This window comes from Triturus cristatus, chromosome 12 (assembly GCF_964204655.1).
Source record: "Triturus cristatus chromosome 12, aTriCri1.1, whole genome shotgun sequence".
NCBI classification, from domain to species: domain Eukaryota; kingdom Metazoa; phylum Chordata; class Amphibia; order Caudata; family Salamandridae; genus Triturus; species Triturus cristatus.
Window position 1 is genome coordinate 450,122,336 of NC_140595.1, and position 17,255 is coordinate 450,139,590.

Here is a 17,255-nt window from a genome sequence, read left to right on the forward strand (position 1 = left end):
ACCTTCTTCATTCGCAAGATTTGCCAAAGAGTTCTGTTACGAGGGGATCCTAACAAAAAATACTTGTGCGGCACAGCAAGTATGATGAAACACCTAAGGAACCTTCATCCAAACAATCTTGCACGAGAAGAGTGCAAACAGATGAGAAACACTCCTGTTCTGTATCTGTAAAAAAAGAATCACAAATAAATGTATATTAATAACTTTAAAATTTATACTATTCCATTACTGTACAAACACATTTTATATAAAAACTGACTAAGAAACTATAGCCCTGAACCACAAGTGTGACGATCGTTAAAACACTACATGCATAGTGCATACTACTTTGAAGCAGTTCATGCCCTAAAGCCTACCTCACTCAAAGACTACATGCTAACTGACTAAATGATTACAGTACTATAAGGAGACACACTGGGTGAGTGACAGGGTGTTTGCTAGAAGAGTATGAATACTAACTAGAGAATTGAAGGTGTGAAAGACAACTGTGTAGGTGATTAGAGGCCTGCATCAATACTGCATAGGCATTTAAAGCAGTCCATGTGCTAAGGCCTGGCTCAGTGTATGAATACTTAGGCACTGACTGAATGATTAGAGTACTGCAAAGATAGTATCTTGGTGAATTTATACGTGTTTGGGTTTTAGCACAGTGAATGGATTAGTACATGGTGCTGAATAGGTCACTAGAGGACTGCAAAAGGAGTGACAGGGTATTTCCTGGAAGTGTATGGATACTGACTAGGGAATTGAAGGTGAGAAAGACAATTGTTTAGGTGGTTAGAGGACTGCATGCATAGTGGATAAGGGTTTGAAGCAGTCCATATACTAAGGCCTGGGTCACTGGATGAGTACTTTGGTACTGACTGAATGATTAGAGTAGTGCAAGGAGAGTGCCTGGGTGAATTTATTAGGGTTTGGCGCAGTGAATGGATTAGTACATAATGCTGAATGGGTCACTAGAGGAGTGCAAATGGAGTGACAGGGTGTTTGCTGGAAGTGAACGGATACTGACTGGGGAATTGAAGGTGTGAAAGACAAGTGTGTAGGTGCTTAGAGGACTGTATGCATAGTGGATAGGGGTTTGAAGAAGTCCATATGCTAAGACCTGGCTCTGTGCATAAATACTTAGGCAGTGACTGAATCATTAGAGTACTGGAAAGAGACTGTCTTGGTGAATGTATAAGTGTTTGGGTTTCGGCACAGTGAATGGATTAGTACATGCTGTTGAATGGGTCTCTAGAGGACTGCAAAGGAAGTGACAGGATATTTCCTGGAAGTGTATGGATACTGACTAGGGAATTGAAGGTATAAAAGACAAGTGTATAGTATGTTAGAACACTACATGCATACTGCATAGACATTTGAAGCAGTCTATTTGGTACTTAGAAACTGACTAAATAATCAGACTACTTCTACGACAGTGCTTAGATAAAACTTTTACATTTTCAGTTCTGCCACAATGAACAGAATAGTACATGGTACTGCACCTTAGTGTCAAACCCTGACTCATTTTATCAATGCATAAGCAAAGACTAGCTTCTAATGCTACTAAAGCTTGACAACATGAGAGGTTTTAAATTAGTTATCTGTCAGCAAATACACGATGTTACCAAATGCCTCTCTCACAGTGGTTCTCAAATGCACACAGACTCACAGTGTGATTCTAGACAAGCACCACTATCCCTAGGAGTTTACCAAAACTCATTCACTACAGTGGAAGTGGAAAGCGAACTGCACACAATCTTCATATTTCAGGACTGCACTTTTATGTCAATGCCTGACTCATATAATCAAAGCATAAGCAAAGACTGGCTTCTAATGCTACTAAAACTTCACAGCATGACCGGTTTTAAAACAGTTATCTATCAGCAAATACACGATGTTATCAAATACTTCTCTCACAATCCTTACCCAAATGCACACATACTCACAGCGTGATTTTAGACAAGCAACACTATCCTAGGAGTTTACCAAAACTCATTCACTACTCTGGAAGAGTTAATGGTACTGCACACAATCTACATATTTAAGTACACCACATCAGTGTCAAAGCATGACTCATTTAATCAACGCATAAGCAAAGACTGGATTCTAATCCTACTAAAACTTCACAACATGACACGTTTAAAACAGTTATCTATCAGCAAATACATGATGTTACCAAATGCTACTCTCACAGTGATCACAAATACACACTAACTCACAGTGTGATTCTAGACAAGCACCACTATCGCTATGAGTTTACCAAAACTCATTCACTACAGTGGAAGTGGTAAGGGAACTGCACACAATCTACATATTTCACAACTGCAATTTACTGTCAATGCCTGACTCATATAATAAAAGCATAAGCCATAACTGTCTTCTAATGCTACTAAAACTTGACAACATAACATGTGTTACAACACTTATCTGTCAGCAAATACACGATGTTACCAAACACTCCTCTCACAATCCTTACCCAAATGCACACAGACTCACAGTGTGATTTTAGACAATCAACACTATCCTAGGACTTTACCAAAACTCATTCACTACTCTGGAAGGGGTAAGGGGACTGCATGCAATCTACATATTTAAGTACAGCACATCAGTGTCAAGGCATGACTCATTTAATCAACATATAAGCAAAGACTGGATTCTAATGCTACTAAAACTTCACAACATGACAGATTTTAAAACAGTTACCTGTCAACAAATACATGATGTTACCAAATGATTCTCCCACACTGATCCCAAATACACACTAACTCCCAGTGTGATTCTAGACAAGCACCACTATCCCTATGAGTTTACCAAAACTCATTCACTACTCTGGAAGAGTTAATGGTAATGCACACAATCTACATATTTAAGTACACCACATCAGTGTCAAAGCATGACTCATTTAATCAACGCATAAGCAAAGACTGGATTCTAATCCTACTAAAACTTCACAACATGACAGGTTTTAAAACAGTTATCTGTCAGCAAATACACGATGTTCCCAAATGTTTCTCTCACAGTGATCCCAAATACACACTAACTCACAGTGTGATTCTAGACAAGCACCACTATCCCTATGAGTTTACCAAAACTCATTCACTACAGTGCAAGTGGTAAGGGAACTGCACACAATCTACATATTTCACGACTGCTCTTTAGTTTCAATGCCTGACTTATTTAATCAACACATAAGCAAAGACTGGCTTCTAATGCTACTAAAACTTGACAACATGACAGGTTTCAAAACAGTTTTCTGTCATCAAATGCACGATGTTACCAAACGCTTCTCTGACAGTGGTTCCCAAATGCACACAGACTCACAGTGTGATTCTAGACAAGCACCACTATCCCTCAGAGTTTACCAAAACTCATTCACTACAGTGGAAGAGGTAAGGGAACTGCACACAATCTACATATTTCACGACTGCACTTTAGTGTCATTGCCTGACTAATTTAATCAACGCATAAGCAAAGACTGGCTTCTAATGCTACTAAAACTTGACAACATGACAGGTTTTAAAACAGTAAATACACAATCTTACCAAATGCTTCTCTCACAATCCTTACCCAAATGCACACAGACTCACAGTGTGATTTTAGACAATCAACACTATCCTAGGACTTTACCAAAACTCATTCACTACTGTGGAAGGGGTAAGGGGACTGCACACAATCTACATATTTAAGTACAGCACATCAGTGTCAAAGCATGACTCATTTAATCAACATATAAGCAAAGACTGACTTCTAATGCTACTAAAATTTGACAACATGACACGTTTTAAAACAGTTATCTGTCAGTAAATATACGATGTTACCAAATGCTTCTCTCACAGTGGTTCCCAAATGCACACAGACTCACTATGTGATTCTAGACAAGCACCAGTATTCCTAGGAGTTTACCAAAACTCATTCACTACACTGGAAGTGATAAGGGAACTGCACACAATCTACATATTTCATGACTGCAATTTACTGTCAATGCCTGACTCATTTAATGAAAGCATAAGCCATAACTGTCTTCTAATGCTACTAAAACTTGACAACCTGACTGGTTTTAAAACAGTTATCTGTCAGCAAATACACGATGTTACCAAATGCTTCTCTCACAGTGGTTCCCAAATGCACACAGACTCACTGTGTGATTCTAGACAAACAGCACTATCCCTTGCACTATATCAAAACACATTTCTTCATCTAGAAGTAGTACTGCATTTCAGTATAGAAACATAACATAACTCATTTCACAAATTCATAAACAATGACTGGTTTCTAATTCTACCAAAATATAAAAACTGCACAGTTATCTGTCTACAAACACATGAAAAACACAAATGCCTATCACAGAATGGTTTCTACATGCACACACATTGTAGAGAAAAAAAGTACTCCCTACACTTTAGCAGGAAAAATACATTAGTCTGATTAAAATCAAAATAGTCTACATACATCCCCTCACAATTAAATAACTCATCTTTAAAGTTATTTTGTAGATTAAGGAGTATATCAATCACTCACCATATTTTCTTTTACAGAATCTCTGCACTGTGCACCTCTCAGCAAAAGCAAAGAATGAAAAAGTTTCCCTTTCATTTTCCACACATATACATGTAAACATCAAATCACAATCCTTCGCACATAAACTCAAAAGCAAACACACATTTCTATTGGTTAAATATTTCAACCCTTTCCAACTGAAATACATTTCAACCCTTCCCCCAATCTGCCTTCTGTCTGTTACCATAGAAACAGCTCATGGAACACTGCACTGAGCTCACAGGTCACAAGTTCAGCACACAGTGTTCCTACACAAGGCACGAAGTGTGCTTGACTTTTCAACATATCAGCTTATCATATATAATGTTCCTTACAATCTGTTTTTGTGAACCAATAACAATCATACCTTTAAAAAATATACACCCTACCTTTCAGTGTAGAAAGTTGTTATACAACCAAGGATTTCTCGTCGTTTTTCAAAAAACGTTGCTGTGGATCCGCGCACCCACCGCGAGAGAATCCGTGCATCCAACACGATAGGATGCGCGCACCGTGCGTGCATTTCGCCGCTTTTTTTTAAAAAAAAAGGAGGGCCACAGGGAGTCCTTCTGGGACCCCCTAAGCAGATCTAGAGGGTCAGAGTATTTCCACTCTGCCCCCTTTATATCTTTTACACACTTATTCCCCTTCCATCTTCAGCCTCGCTTCTACCGAGGCAGAAAATGGCCGCCAACAGTTCCTGGTTTCGAATGTAGAGAGACGCTCGACAGCCAATTAGCATTCAGCATGCGATCGGGAGGGTGCGCGCTCGGTTCGGGTACGGTCCGCGGATCCTCCGCGGCCATAGATATCACTAACTTTTTTACCCTAATTTTCTCAGGAACTACTGAACAGATTCACACCAAATATGCAAAAGGCACGAGTCCGAACTGAGGACTACCTCTTTGCCAAATTTGGTGTCATTCCGTTCAGCGGTTCGGGCTGTAGCTGCGACAACAGATCCTATGGGAAATTGCATGGGGAAAACGCATTTTGGGACCCCCCTTTTTTCTCGCCCCCTGCTTCACGGATCACCGCAAAACTTTCAGGGTAGGGGCGGAGCGGAGCTGGCCAAAAGTTTGGAGAATTTCGCGAAGATTCGTCAATCGGCGCCAAAGATATTCCCAATAGAATGTTGCGGATTACCTATGGAAAATAGGTCCTAACTATAACTATCTACTGGCGACCGCAAGTAGATAATATATATATATATATCTATATATATATGTGAGAACACTCTGGGTATTTCTCCAATTTAACGTTGGTCAATGGACTTTGACAGTAGCCTGAGAGTAAAAGGAGTTAGCGACAAGTTTGAATCTTAAGGTACAGTGTGATCATTATGACCACAAAATAGAAGTCTCAAGAACATGCTATAAATGTATAGGATTATCAATGCATGACTGAAGTGACATACAATAGTGATCCTCTACAGCAAGGAGCATATAGGTATTTCTGTGGCAGCGGTACAAAAGCATAAGGAAAAGGATTTGATGACTAGGCGAATGGTTTTGATCCTTCTCCCCATGCATGTAAAAGAATTTTAGCATATACTAAACATTTTAGAATTCCCAGGATCCCTGGTTGGCTGAGGTAGGTACCGTAGGTTCCACGAGCCCCAACGCTAGGGAAAAGACAGGTCGCCTCTAGAGATAGCCCCCGCTCCACCCCCTTGGTAGCTTGGCACGAGCAGCCAGGCTTATCTTCAAGGCCAATGTGTAAAGTAGTTGCAATTACTCTCACAGCAATCCAATGATGACACCACAAATAGACTCCACACGAGTTTCATAGAAAAACAAGTATATGTTTATAAAAAGATATACGATGTGAGCACACAATACTAAACCAAAATATGTGCCGCGGTAATGCCCCCCCTGGCCTATTATTATTGAGGTAAACTAAACAATCCTATGTAATCCTAATGTCGTAATATGCAGTTTGTTATGCAAGACTCGGGTACTTCACAGCATATGAATAATGCTGATCGTAACACAGCTATCTGGAGATTTGTACTGTCACTGTAATTCAATACGTAAAGCGACAACGTGATAAACTGCTATGCCCCCGTAATGCAATGCGTATGGTCCCCTTTTAGGTTCTCTGTTAGGAAAAAGCAATGCAACGTGTAATACAGTTATCAAACAGTTCGTTATGCGAAACTAATGCAATGTGGAACACATATATCCGGCAGTTCGGTATGCAACACTAATGCAATGTGTAATACGACAATCCGGCAGATCGTAATGCAGGACTAAGACAAAGTGTAACACATCTATCAGGCAGTTCGTTAGGCAAACTAATGCAATGGGCAATACGACAAAACCGGCAGTCTGTTGTGCAGAAATATAGCAATTCGTTATACAATCAGCAGATACTCCGTTTATGCAGAAGTAATGCAATACGTAAGTTACTCCGGCACCGTTTACCGTGCCTCCGGCGGTCTCTCCGCTACTCGTGCTGGCTTGCGGTTAGTCTCCGGCCACAGTTGCCCCCCCCACATGGGTAAGATAGAACAGAGTAAATGCAGCATAGCACGCAGGCCCCGGTGCTGTCACTCCCTTGGCACACGGGCCTCAATCCGAGATGAAGCAGAGGCTCGCGGTACAGGACAGAGAGAGAGGCCAAGAGCGTCTCCCTCCGAGCCCGCGACCCGCCCCAGGAGTCGACACTCTTTACCTGGGGTGCGCGAACCCACTCTCCTCTCCTCGTCCAACGACTTAGGCTTCCGATGCAATTTCTCCAAATTTCCGGACAATGGGAAGATCCCAGGCTGCACACTACATCCGCACTCAGAGTCAATGAGACTCACGGGAACTCCGGGTGCACTATAACCAGACCACTCCTCACGAGGGTCTCAGGCTGCACACGGTACACGCACGCAGCGTCACTGAGACACACTTGATTTTCAGGTGCCCACGGTCACAGGGCACAACTTGCGCAGGTCTCAGCCGGTAGAAAGTACACGCACACAGCATCGCTGAGACACACTTTATCTTCCGGTGCCCCCGATCACAGGGCACCACTTGCGCCGGACTCATGCAGTAGAAGGTACCCACACACAGCGTCGCTTGAGACACACTTTATCTTCTGGTGCTCCCGATCACAGGTCACTTCCAGCGAGGGTCTCAGGCTGCAAACAGCACACGCACACAGCCACACTGAGACACACTTGCTCTTCTGATGTATATGATCACGGGCCACTCCAAACGAAAGTCTCAGGCTGCCCCCATGCACACGCACACTGCATCACTGAGACTTACTTGGCTCCCTAGCACACACGTTCACAGGATGATCCTCTTGAAGGACTCAGGCTAGACAGAGCACACGCTCACTGCGTCTCTTAGTCTCGTATGGAACTCCATGTGCCCAAGATCACAGGACACAACTTGCAAAGTTCTCAGGCTAGAAAGAGCACACGCACCCACGGCGGATCTGAGAGTCTTCTCTGGAAACTTTTGTGTTTCTGTGTTTCCAAACAGGGAGCCAGCTCACCTCGGGCCCTTGGGGATAGTTACTTCAGGACACAGCACACAGCAAAGTCCTTCAAGCAGGGGGACACAGCACACAGTCAAGTCCCTACAGCCTTTCCTTAGTTGAAACAGCAAACTGCAGGCCAGCCCCAGATCACACAGCAAGAGCAGTCCTATCCACCAGTCTCTTCAGTTGCTTCTTCCTTGGCAAAGGTTCCTCTTGATCCACGAAGTAGCTCCAGTCTTGTTCACACTTGATCAAGCCATTCTCCAAAGTTCAGGGGCTTCAGCTCGCATTGTTATACCCCTCAATGGCTTTGAAGTCTTTGTGTTACAGGGGCCACTGACTCCTGCTCAAACCGGTTCTGGCTGCCTCCCTACCAGTGACATCTTCTTCCTTTGATTAGTGGGGTCTGGATTCTCAATCACTCAGCAAGAGATGGAACAATTGTTTTATAGCACCAGCCCAGGCCTCTTCACCTCTAGGCCTACTCCTTCCCCTACACACACCAAATGCAGGTCAGCCTGTGCTGTCTCGCCTCCTTCCCTGGGTCAAGACATTCTCCAGATCCTATCGCTTTCAAATCCAGCCAGTCAATCCACAACCAGACAGAGGTACACAGAAATGTTTAAAGCACAAAAACCCAGCCACTTCTGAAAGAGTGGCTTATAAATACATATTGCAAAAACCATCTTTGTAAAAAAGATGTGTTATCGCAGGGTGAGTTCAGGCATACTAAACTTCACCTTTCCATCTTAAGCCTTTGGAAAGATAGGCTGGAAAACATATTACACAGCCTTTCCATTCTATTTGAATGGGCAAGACGGCCTTTCAGCAGTGAACATGAAATGGAGATTTTTTCACTACCAGGACACGGTACACACCTTGATACAGGTCCCATCTTTCACATGCACTGCACCCTGTCCAGGGGGTATCCTAGCCCTACCATAGGGGTGCCTGATGTGTATGGAAAGGGAAGGGCTAGGTCTGGTAAGTGCGTGCACTTACCAGAACAACATAGCAGTTTAGGAAACTGCACGCAGGCCCTGCAATTGCAGGCCTGAGCTCCCTTCTCAAGGCTACCTGAGTGGATGGCACAATAAGTGTTGCAGGCCCACCAGTCGCATTTGCATTACTAGCCCTGGCACACATAGTGCACTTTACTAGGGACTTTACTAGTAAAGCAAGCATACCAATAATGTATAGCCAATCTCCATTACACTCTACAAAGGGAGCACTTGCACTTTTACACTGTTTAACAGTGGCAAAGTGTCCAAAGCATCTAAGTTGGCAACACATGTCAGAAAAAAGGTCTAGGGGAAAAGCAAAAAAGTTTAGGGAACTTTAGCGAAAAAGGGCCAAGTCCTACAAAACCCTACACCAGCCTAAGGGTAGGAGAAACCCTATTGAATCAAGGAACACAAAAGGTGTCAACGTCAGAACCTCAGTAGACGTTTTATAGGTAAGAAGTCATGTATAGCATGAAGCTGCTCAATCAGAGATGACAAGAGAGGTCTGTACCTCTCCAAGTCTAAAGGGATCTAACAAAACCCAAGATGATTTCACTAATTAAAATGCACAAAGAACATTTGAAAATTATGACCTCATACACAACATAGTGCTTTTCCAGTTCTCAAGAAATAACTTGATGCCTCAAATGCTATTCCCATGTTCCAGTCTCTGCTTCCAAAGTGTCTTAGGATTCCTCCCTTTCTCTGATAGTACCAACTGATAACACTCCCTTTGTTATTTATTAACAATATTTGACCTTGCCAGTTCTTCCTTGCCTCACTATCTCTGAAAAACAGTGATTTGTATAAGCTAATGAATGCCTTTGGTCTGCACCTGCAGAGGAGAAAAACATGCAGAAAAACAACTTTCACGTATTAAATGTCTCACCTGTAAGCTTAAGTCCTACTGTCACGCTAACTTAACAGTTTTCTTTAGGTGCATATTATTCTACAACCTACATATAATCCATTAAATCATACTGTACTCTTATATGTGGCACAATGAGCTAATACATGCAAAAAACGATAACTGGTCACAATTTATAAAGAAAGCATTAAACACATGTATGATTCATTCTCATTAATCCCTGGCAAATGAATACATTAAATGCATTTTAGTGCACCACCTTAAAATCTAGACCTATAAAAGAATAATATCAGCAATCCAGATGCCTATGAAAAGGAAAAACGTTAATATGCACACGCAATAGATGCACTTCCTATACCTTTGGCGCACCATCTCATTAGTAATATTGAATCACACAAGTACATATGACCAATTGTAAAAAAATATATATATGTACATATATATATGTTTATATACCTCTATATATATATATGTGTATATATTACCTACTGGCGGTCGCCAGTAGGTAGTTATAGTTAGGACCACGTTTCCATAGGAAAACCTCAACATTCTATTTTGAATAACTTTGGCGCCGGTCGACGAATCCTCGCGAATTTCTCAAAATAGGTGGGGCGCTATGCTCCGCTCCTACCCTGAAAGTCTCGGGGGGATCCGTCAAGCGGGGGCTGAGATAAAAGGGGGGTCCCAAAACGGGTTTTTCCCATGCATTTTTCCATAGGACCTTTAGAACGAGCTACAGCCCGAACGGCTGAACAGAATTACTCAAAATTTGGCAGAGAGGTAGTCCCTAGGTCAAGGAAGTGCCTTTTGTAGGTTTGGTGTAAATCTGTTCAGTAGATTCTGAGAAAATAGCCTTTAAATCAATATATATATCTGAGCCCGCTTACGGTACGCTTACCGTACGCTTACGGTAAGCGTACGGTGGCGTGCGCGAGCGCGATTCTGATTGGCTCTTAGATCTTAGTAAACATTCGAATCGGCCGAAACCAGGAAGCGGCGGCCGCCATTTTGTGTATTTCACTCTGAAAAAAAAGAGTGAAAACAAGGAAAGGGGGCAATAAGGAGAGTTACAGACCCCCTTACATTTGTGAGGGGGTCAAAGAAGGACTGTAAAGTACAAAGAAAACATTTATTGATTTTAAAAAAAATCACGGGGTACGCGTACGGTAAGCTTACGGTAAGCGTACGGTAGAAAAAAAAAAAAAAAAAAAATGAAAATCAGATTTAAGTGTTTAGATATTAGGGGGCTCTAAAAAGAGCCGTTGTGTTTATGAAATGATTTTTTAGTGGTACCTACAAGTAAGTACAGATTTGTTGACGTGCTTTCTTGCTTTGTCATCGCACCTCGTGCGCACCGTGCGCGCACGGAACGAACTGCGTTAAGTGGGCGCGCACGCCACGAATGGCGTAAAGTAACTTAGCATTTAAAAAACCGTACAAATTCACTGAAAAAACCATAGGTTTCACACACGTTATAGTTAGGAATTAGCATTTAAAAAACCTTGCAAATTCACTGAAAAAACCATAGGTTTCACACATGTTATAGTTAGCGGAAATTTTACTGATAAAAAACCAATGAAATTCCCCCGTTATAGTTAGTGCAGGCAACTATAACTCACGCGACCGCAATCTTCTGCTGATGACATATGTGTCTTTATGAAAAAAAAATATTTGTAATATATGTATAGCTAAAAATGTATGGAAGAAGACATGGGCAAATAAGTGTCTAAATACAGTATTAGCATCAGCAGAGGATTGCGGTCGCGTGAGTTATAGTTGCCTGCACTAACTATAACGGGGGAATTTCATTGGTTTTTTATCAGTAAAATTTCCGCTAACTATAACATGTGTGAAACCTATGGTTTTTTCAGTGAATATATATATATATATATAGCCTAGGCAAACCTAAAAGGATGAAGCTAAATTATGCCACTTCATAGGCATGTATGAAAGCTGGGAACACACACAGGCACACTTGCACAATACACATACATGCACACACAAACACGTACAAAGAGATGCTTATGCACTTGCAGAAAACATTACATGTACTGCGGGCAAATATAGACACTTAAACAACACACATATCTTCACAAACATCCAACATTTATGCAAGCACACAAACGCAATACATATAACGTGTGGAAATCTAATGTCCTTTTTCGATTTGTCTGTTGAAGTATTCATCTTTGCCTTTGGGTGTAGGCCTACTCAACACAGCATAGCTCATGGAGCTCTGTAACATGTTATTCCTTTATAGCCACTGCCAATTAATGGCTTGCTTAGGCCTCATGCCAGGGCATTAGGCAGTTTTGAGACCTGCTCTAGATGTTTATAAAATCTAGTCTTGGGCAGCCGCACAGTAATGCTTCAGGACAACTTTAGTACCTCTTGATTATTTAGAATGAAAGTGAAACAGAGTAAACCATCTGCGGAATGTTGAATTTGATAGACAAGTTAGAGGCTGCTCTGCATTTTGACAAAAGTGTTGTAGAGCCAGGCCTCAATCATATATATGTATATTCACTATTGATTTGGATTGAGTTCTTTAAAAATGTGACCAAAATGTGAGACCTAAATACAATAGGGGCTGCTAACTCAAATCTAAACACTTTCAAGAAAGAATCTCCAGCAGATTTTATGGGTCCAATTCACAAAGGACCTCTGCACTCAGGCGAGGCTCAGAAGTCGTGGCGGGGGTACCGCACTCGTGGCGGTACCTCCGCACTACAATTTTTAATGTCGGAGATACCACCATGAGTGTGGGGCCCCCGCCATGAATGCGGGGCTTTCAACACCAGTGGGTTGGCCCTTTGTTAATTGGGCCCTCTGTTTTCAGACTTTAATGCTGACTGAGCTCAATTAGTTGGCAGATGATGAAGATTCAAGGGAGACTGCAAAGATGTACCCATGTATTTTGAAACTTAGCTCACACAGAATTATGGGGACTTATGTTGTGTCAAGACATATGAATTACGTGGCAATAAGGTGCAAGTGATAGTCGGTTTAGAGGACCTTTTAGGGATTGGTATAGGATCACTTTCGAATGGCCTACTTCTTCGCCTTCTAAAAATCCTTGAGTGGTCAACTGGCAACTCATTACTTGCATCCTTCAAGAAGGAGAATGAATAAAATGCAGCCTGCTGCATAACAGGGCTGTACTATTTTGAAGGGAAGCACTTACAGAGTTTTTTCCTCTCGCGTTCTTGAATCTCTGGTTCAGTCTGCATCCCTTATAGGTGCTCCCATGTCCTATCAATGATGCCATTTTCTAATCATATGCGTACATCCACCTGAAAATTAGTATGCATCAGTGTTAGGGCTGATTGGCAAGTCATTTAGTTCTCTCATTCTATAGTTCCTCTGTCATTTATTTGCTTCTCATTTTTTTTAATGTTTCGTGAAAGGATACTACACTTCTCTAGGCAGTGTTACTGGGGCACTTGCTTGCCACTCATTTCATCTGCAGTGCACCGCATGCCACATGGCTACTTCCTATAGACCAGAAGACCCCTATGGAATAGTGTTGTCCGTAGTGTATCATTGTTTTACCAACCAACATGGCCAACACGTTGGTTCTAACTGTGGAGGCCATGCCTGAACTTTAAGACTACAACAGACTTTTTAGAATACCTCTGCAAGATGAACACCCACTGCTTTGTTTCATTTTGTTATTGTAAGCATACGCATGCTGTGTTTAGACAGTAGCATGTTTTCTTTTTTCTACTAGTATTCTATAAATTTATCTTGCATATGTTGTTGAGTTTGTGTTTGTTTTATTGTAACTTTGTTAGACTGTGAATGTGAGAGTGAGTCAGAGGATAGATGGATGGATGGATGCATGAGTACAAAGATTAGCCATAGAGTGCGTGTAATCACTTACTGAGTGTCTAAGCCCATCAATGACACAAAAGGCACTTATATTTATAAGCCAGACTTATTGGCATTGCCAGCGCTTCTTTTATGTTTTTGCAAATTTGGTTCTGTAATCTTCACCAACAGGAAACCTAGACTGTGTGACTCTTGTCATCAAAACCATTTGTTCTGGCAGAGCAACAAACAGAACCGATGCAGCTCTGTGAGCAACTTGGGGCCTATTCACAAACTGCATTTTGTGCCACATAAGTGGGTACATTTACTGGAAGTTACGCAGTGCAGTGCAGGAACCAAAGTTGCTGCATTGCATAAAAGGGAGAATGCAGGACAGAATAAGATCTACTAAAATATGGCACTGCTGCTCTTTCCCTCTGGGTGTTGGCATGATGTCTAGCCTAGGTTATTTATTGAAAGGGTACACTTTCAGAACAAGCACTAAGCTCCGACATATATTAATACTTGTTCCACTTTGTATGTGTGCTGTACAAAGAAGCACAACCAAAATTTTCAAGACATTTAACTGTTTGGACAGTATTTACGTGACTTCCACGTTGACAGTATTCTGAGCCAGGCCCTATTGTGGAAGCCACATCAACAAGCCACGGGCAGGGAAACCCTTTAGGTGTTGGTAGCAGAGGGATTCCCTCTATCATTGTTCATGTTGAGCTGCTGAGGTAGAGCTTCTTCAGTAACCACAGTCTGTTTTGATTTGTGATTACAATCAGCCCACATTACAGTAATCCTGAAATTTAAATTTGGTAATCGGCTCATTTTGCTTTCACTTGTAATGGTGCTCGGGGGCATATCTCAGCACCCTGAGCACTGATTTAATTGGTTGTGGTATCATTGGAAAGCATAGAATCTCATCTTTCCAAAGGTATCTCTGGATCCCTGCTTGTGGATCACCCATATAGGGTGATTCCCAGTAGGGATTCACACCACTAGAATTCAAGAAATATTGTTTTGGAGGAAAAGTGGCTGCCCGGCCATAAGCCTTTGCCTCTTCCTAATGGGCACAATCAGTCTTTCTGACACCCATAGGGGTAGATGGAAGTGTTTATCCCCAGTCTGCCCCCAGAGGCTGTAGACCGCCCACTGGACACCAGGGAATTGAGCTGAAAGAAAAAAGGAAGGGGCAGCTTATCCTGGTATAGGACCATCCTCTCATCCCAGAAGGGTAGAATAAAGTTTTTCTGCCTCCCTGGGAGGTAAACCTGGGGATTTTCTCCCAAACTGTCCCTGTGAGAGTAGATAGCCCACTCTACATAAGGTTAATTTTAGTTTTTTTTTAATGAAAGTAGGTGGGTGGCCCACCCTGGTGTAAGACAATGCCCCCTCCTTAAAAGTGGCAATGCAGTCCTTCTGACTCCATTCTAGGAGGATTGGGGGCTTGCCCCCAGTGTGTCCTATGAGGGTAGAAAGGCCCACTATAACTAGGCCTGGGCAAAAATTTCGTTCCGTTCGCGGAAATTGCGATAATTTGACATTTTTGCGTTCCGCGGAGAGCGCGAAAATGTCAAAAATTCCGGTTTCCGCAGCTTGGCGATAATTTGTTTCTTGCTCGCGCTGTAAAATGATACATTCTCGCGCGCGCGCGATCGCCTTACCTGAATCCCTGCGTTCGCCGACAAGTTTTCTTGATCCGGTCGCGTTCTCCATGAGATGTTGTATTGTTTTTAGCCATTTGCGCTGTCTCGCGACAGTTCGCGCCCGCAGTGACGTCATGCGTCGCGCGATCACGTCTTTCTTCTCGCGATCATGCACCGCGAGAACAACTCAAAACAAGATGGCCGCGCCCGCAAGCAGCCACATGGGTAAGTTGGCGACCCGCAACCATGCAGAAAATCGCGCGAACATGCCGGAAAAAAACTTCCGCATCTTCGCGATATTTCTGCTTGTTTGCGATAATTTTAAACATTCTCGCGATAATTTGCGAAGTTTAATTCCGCAAATTCCGCCCACCCCTAACTATAACCAATGATTTTACACTATCCAAAAAAGGGATGGGGTCAGGGCATCTGACACTGGGCGATACCCCCTCCTCAGGGGCAGATAGGAAGATGCACTGATTGTGATTTGCCTATAATCTGCCCACTCCCAAAGGGTAGAAATTCCATTAGACATCAATCATTTTACAATAGGCAAAAAATGGTAAGGGACCTTCCACTCTGGCATTAGGCCACCCCCTCCAAAAGGGTCAGTACAGTCTTTCTGTTCCCCATGGGAGGTATATTGGGGGCAAACTGCCAGAGGCAGAATGCCACTAGATACCAATGAGACGGGTGGTCCACCAAGGCATAGCTCCATACCCCCACCCCTAAGGGGGCAAAACTGTTTTCTACCCCCCTAGGTTCAGATAGGAGGTTTGCCGAGCATAGGGGGTTTGCTCCCTCCCCCGGGGACAGAAAGCCAACTAGACCCCAGGAATTTCAAAATGTTGTCAAACCAAACTAAGGGAAGGGGCCAGCCCACCCTGGCATTGGGCAACACCCCTACCCTTGATACCCTAGAAGGGGTAATAGAGTATTTCTGCCCCCGGACGACAGGTAGGAGGTTTGCCCTGATTGGCACTTTGCCTGTAACCTGCCACCTAGACATCCAGGATTTTACATTTGGACAAAATATGAGGTAGGGCCACCCCACCCTAGCATCAGCCCCATCCTAAAAGGGGCATTAAAGTCCTTTAGTTTTCATTTCTTATTTGTGGGTGCCCTGGTCCTATCCCCACAGGCTTGGTGGCATGTTGGTGCCTGCAAAGAGGGTGCCTAAGGCCCTAGCCTGTGCCTCGTGTGCTTGTGTACCACCTGGGTTGTGCCTATTGGTTGCTCAAGCTAGCATCTTCTATTCTGCTCCCTCTGCAGCACGAGCATGCTCTTTCCTTCTGCTCCCACCCATAGGCAGGGTGTGGTGCAGTCCCCTGCCTGTGAGCAGTAAGGGAGGTAGAGAAGGAAGCCAACACACCCACCTCACACCACTAGATATGGGCCGGGCACAGGCAACACACCAAACTCTATGATGGCTACTTTGTCACAGGGATGTGCTCCCCTGTAAGGGGTCCCCGGGCCCTTGTGTAAATGCACTTGTGCTGGGTATATGGGGCTCCAGTGGGCACACTAAATCGGGAGAGGGGTCCCCATAAATGCCCCCTCACCAAAGGAAAATTATTAATGATAAATATGCTGGCCCCAGGCCCTGGCCCACCCAAAGGATAATATGTAGGGAATCAGGCAAAGTGCTATGTGGTCGGTTTCTTAATGTTTTGTCCCCTAGGGAGTCAAACTTCCCAGGCCCCTTTCTCTGGCCTAGTTGGACCAATCTGAACAATTTCTTGCTTGTATTGTTCTTTGTGACCAGTCCTAGCAACAGGAAGATCCTCTTCAGGCGCTCTGGCCTCTTAGGGTACTTTTTGCAGGAAGTGTGGTTTTTAGGGGCTCCCTGCACTAGACCTGCCCTCTGCCTGGCTCCTGATACTTTTCTCCTACCTGTGGGAGGATCTTGCACATCTCCCC